The 5,211-nt window shown below is 37.5% G+C and overlaps 1 non-coding gene across 1 annotated transcript; it reads right to left on the bottom strand.

Annotated features, from left to right (window-relative positions):
• Positions 1–2,246: 2,246 nt before the first annotated feature.
• Positions 2,247–2,353, bottom strand: LOC112536184. Its single transcript, XR_003080235.2, has one exon. It is a non-coding gene; the product is annotated as a small nucleolar RNA R71 (small nucleolar RNA).
• Between the last annotated feature and the right edge of the window lie 2,858 nt (positions 2,354–5,211).

Here is a 5,211-nt window from a genome sequence, read left to right as displayed (position 1 = left end):
AATAAAATGCTCTTTTGGTTACATTGGATGTTTTTGTATGGATAAGGAGGGGTGTAGTTGATATCCCTGATATTGCACATGTTTACATGCTTGATTTTGAGTTGGTTTTAGAGAAAATAATGTGTTTTGTATAAGAATCACCATGTTTTAGTTTTCTTTGTGTTCAGGTGTTTTTCTAGGTACATCATCAAAGTTAGAGAGAAATTGGAACCAAATCGGGAGAAAACGGTCGAATCGGGCGCATTAAACTGTTCAACAAGCCTTACCAACACGCCCGTGCTGAGGAGCACAACTAGGGTTAGAGGGCGTGCTGAAATGCCTTACCTATGGAGAGAAGAAGTGGCAATACGTTTTCTGAGAGTGACACGGTCTAGAAATATGCCCGTGATGAGCAGTACGGCCCAAATCCAAGTAGTGCTGAAGAAGGCCAGATGTACACTTTTAGATCAGCACGGCCCAAATTTAGGCCGTGTTGGATCCCAAAACCTAATTTAAAACAAAATAAAAAAGAATGGGTAGAGAGAGGTAGAGAGAGAATTTTGGGGTATTCAAGACAGACCTTGAGAGCAACCTTTCAGACGATCAAGAAGAAGAAAATGGAGACAAATTCCACTTCAACATCATCCAGATAAGTGTTCTTGAGGATTGGTTTGAAGACTCAAAAGAAAGAAGAAGGAGATCTTGAGCTATAGAGATAAGATCCAGAGTTATTCAAGAGGGGATATCATTTCACCATTTGAGAAAAGGGTGTTCGTTTTCTTTTCGATTCTTGTTTACTTTGAATTCAATTCTTGTATTAGTTTAATCATGAACATGTGTAACTAATCTTATTAAATCCATTTAGGGTTGATCTTTAGTCATGCTAGGCTTGTTTTATGCTTAAGTGATTAGATTGTTGATTTAAGATTATAGTTTTCATTCAAGTATAATAAAATCTATTATTTCTTCTTCATTATTGAATCAATTTGAGAACTCCTTTGTAATTGAGAAATTCAATTGAGTTTGGACGACTACTTGTGTGATTAAGTGATTTGCATCTTAGAGATAAGTGTAAATACTTATTAGAATAAGAACTAGACATTCTTATTAGAAGTAATTTAGAGATTAATTATATTCTCAAATCAATTGTTGCGAAGAGATTCCAACTTTAGATCTTCAGGATTAGGAATTGGTTAACTCGAGAGAGAGGCCAATTCATTTAAGAAATTATCCACAGATCGCAAGTCTAAATCAATCAATTCATAATTTATTATTTTTAAGAAGCCTAGCTAAAGGATCCCCAATTGGGTTAACTTATCTCATTATCTTTTCCAAACTTTCATTCTTTTTGTTAAAATTTAGTTTTCATTTGCATTCTCATTCATTTTTAGTTAAAGATCTTCACAATCTTTTGATCGGTTAGATAATAGGAATAGCATAATAGAAGTAGCTTCTTAGTTCCCATGGGATATGACATTGATACTTGCCATAGCAAAATTACATTCGATAAGTGCACTTGTTTGTAGATTGCTAGTCGTGCTTTAGTGAGCTATCAAGTTTTTAGCGCTGTTGTCAGGGAATTTTGTTTTGAGAAATATTGTCAACTGTATGTTCTTATTAATTTCGCCATTTATTCTTTATTCTTTATTTATTTTTATTCAATTTTATTCTTTTATTCATTTGTATTGTTGGTTATTTGTTATTTTAAGTAGTGTATGACCAAGAGGTCCAATCCTGATCTAGTAGACCCTCTACCAGAACTAGAGTGATCCCTCAGGCAGTTGAGGAAACGATTGAACATAGAGAAGGAAGAGATTCAGGTTGGGAAAGCCATACACGAGAGTGAACTGGAAGACATTACAGTAGAAATGGCAAACGCCAACGACAATAATGAAAATAACCGGATGATGTATGATTTTGTAAAACTATCACTGGAGGGGATATGAACATGCATTACGACACTAGCTGTCATTGCTAATAATTTTGAAATAAAGCCCAATGTGATTCAGATGGTGCAACAAATGGTTCAGTTCAGAGGCTTAACAAATGAGGATCCTAACTCACATATAGCAAGTTTCTTGGAGATTTGTGATAACTTCAAGATTAATGGGACAATAGATGATGCAATTTGTCTCCGCTTGTTTTTATTTTCTTTAAGGGATAGAGCAAAGCAGTGGCTACAGTCGCTACCTCCAAACACTATCACTACTTGGGATTCTTTAGCGGAGAAATTTCTGTTTAAGTACTTTCTTCCCTTTAAAATTGCTAAACTTAGAAATGACATATCTTCTTTTGTGTAATTTGACGATGAGTCGATGTACGATACCTGGGAGAGGTACAAGAACCTATTGTGATAATGCCCACACCATGGATTACCAATCTAGTTACAGGTACAAAACTTTTATACTGGTTTGAATTTGGCTACTAAGCAGATGGTAGATGCAGCTGCAGGTGGTTCTTTGAGCAGCAAGACACCAGAGCAAGCCCAAAGCTTGATAGAGGAGATAGCCACAAACAATTAGCAGTAGCACACTACTAGGAGCAGGATGGGACGTCAAGGGAGTTGACACCAATTGGATGCCACTGCAACTTTTGTGACTCAAATATACTTATTATTCAAGAAAATTGACTAACTCCAGATGCCTATCCAAGCAGCTCAAGCAAGTTATGAGTTTTGTGGTGGCCTGCATTTCAGTAGTAACTCTATGTTAGGAGGTATGTTTGCTTCTTCTTTATCTAATCATGAACATGTGGACTATATGGGGAATCAGCCTAGGCAGCAAAACAACTCGTATAGTAACACTTATAATCTAGGATGGAGAAATCATTCGAACTTCGGATAGAGGAACAACAACAACCAGGGGCCTCTAGGGTTTCAGTGACTACATCAGCAGTCGCAATAATCTGTTCTCCCACATCAGTCTTCTCAGACTAAAGAGAAAAAGCCTAACTTAGAGGAGCTGATGATGAATTTTATGCCCACTTCAAAGACCAGATTCCAACAAATGAACGCAGCTCTTAGAAATCAACAGGCCTCCATTCAGAACTTGGAGAATCAAATAGGTCAGATTTCTAAGATGATGGTTGAAAGGCAGCCAAGGACTTTGCCCAGTAATACGGAGTCCAATCCGAGAGAGCACGTGAAGGCTATCATTTTGCGATCAGGTAAGCAACTATTTAGTTCTATTCCTATTCCTAATGATGATGATGTTGTGCAGGTAGATTCAGATAGGAAAGATAGAGATAGCAAGATGATGGAGCTAGAGAAGGTAGAGGGCAAGAAGAAGAGTCCTTTGAGGGAATACCAGCCCCCGATCCCATATCCTGCCAAGTTGAAGCATAAGAAAGTCGATCAATAGTTTCTTGACTTATTTAAACAATTGGGAATTAACTTACCTTTTATTGAAGCTATTTCGCAGATGCCTAGGTATGCGAAGTTCTTAAAGAAGATCCTTAGCAACAAGAGGAAGTTAAAGGACTTAGCGATCGTGGTCCTAAATAAGGAATGTTCGGCTATACTTCATAACAAATTGCCAGAGAAGAAGCGTGATCCAAGGAGTTTTACTATCCCTTGTGTGATTAGTGATTTGACAATTGGCAATGCTTTAGCTAACTTAGGAGCTAGCATTAATTTAATACCGTATAGTTTGTTTACTAAGTTAAGGCTGGATGAGACTAAACCCACTAGGATGAGCATACAATTAGTTGATTGGATTGTTAAGTATCCTAGGGGTATTGTAGAGTATGTACTTGTTAAGGTTGACAAATTTATATTTTCTGTTGACTTTGTGATTATGGACATGGATGGTGAGAGTAATGTACCTTTAATTCTAGGTCAACCTTTCCTTGCAACATCTAGGGCTATTATAGATGTTTGTAATGGACAGCTTGAACTTAGGGTAGGGGATGAAACTGTCACTTTTGATTTGAATAGTTCTATAAGATAGTCCTTAGAACATGATGATACTGTGTTTTCTGTTGATTTACTTGATGATGTATTAATACACAGTTGTTGGAGATATTGCTTGATGATCCTTTACAAATTGCCTTGTAGGTAAAGGATGAGAATGAGCTATCCAATGAGAGTGTGTTGGAGCAACTTGCATTTTTTCTATCTAATGAAATAAGCAAGAATACTGATAAGTTTGTTGAGATTGACAGGGTAGGTGTGCAGAAATTGAGACCATCACTTGAGGACCACCAGTCTTTGAGTTGAAAGAGCTCCCAAAGCATCTCAACTATGCATATCTGGATGACGACAATAGGTTGCCTGTCATTCTAGCAGCGGACTTGACACTCGAGGAGAGGGAGATGACTTTGGCCTCTCTTAGGAAGTATTAAAAGGTGTTTGCTTGAAAAATTACTGACATTCCTAGGATTAGTCCTAGCTACTACTCACACAAGATCCTTATGGAGGATAGTTACAAGCCAATAGTGCAACCATAGCTCAGATTGAACCCGAATATGAAGGAAGTGGTTAAAAAGGAGGTAATTAAACTTCTTAATACATGTTTGATTTAACCTATCTCTAATAGTTGCTGGGTTAGTAGTATGCACGTGGTTCCAAGAAGGGAGGTATGACTGTGGTTAAAAATGAGAAAGACGAGCTTATACCGACTAGAACGATAATGGGTTTTCGAGTGTGCATAGATTACAAGAGGTTAAATGATGCCACTCGAAAGGACCATTTTCCCTTTCCTTTTATTGACCAAATGTTGGAAGTCTGGACATATATTTTACTATTTTCTAGATGGTTTTTCAGGTTACTTCTAGATTCCCATTGCACCCGAGGACCAAGAGAAGACAACCTTTACTTGCCCGTATGGTATGTTTGCTTATATGAGGATGCCATTCGAATTGTGCAATGCACTTGCAACTTTTCAAAGGTGTATAATGGTGATCTTCCACGACATGGTTGAGGAGTCCATGGAGGTCTTTATGGATGATTTTTCTATATTTGGTAACTCATTCACTCATCGTTTGTATAATCTAGAATGCATGCTTGAGCGTTGTGTGGATGCTAACCTAGTCCTTAATTGGAAAAAAAAGTGTCATTTTATGGTTAGGGAATGGAGGTCGATAGGGCCAAGGTGGATACTATTGCTAAATTACCCCCACTTAGTTCAGTTAAGGCTGTTAGGTGCTTCTCAGGTCATGCAGGTTTCTATAGGAGGTTCATGAAGAACTTCTAAGCTTGCTAGACCTTTAACTCAATTGCTTGTAAAGGATGTA

This window comes from Ricinus communis, chromosome 4 (genome assembly GCF_019578655.1).
Source record: "Ricinus communis isolate WT05 ecotype wild-type chromosome 4, ASM1957865v1, whole genome shotgun sequence".
Lineage (NCBI taxonomy): Eukaryota > Viridiplantae > Streptophyta > Magnoliopsida > Malpighiales > Euphorbiaceae > Ricinus > Ricinus communis.
The sequence above is the reverse complement of the archived record's forward strand: the minus strand, read 5'-3'. Positions and strand labels throughout refer to the sequence as shown.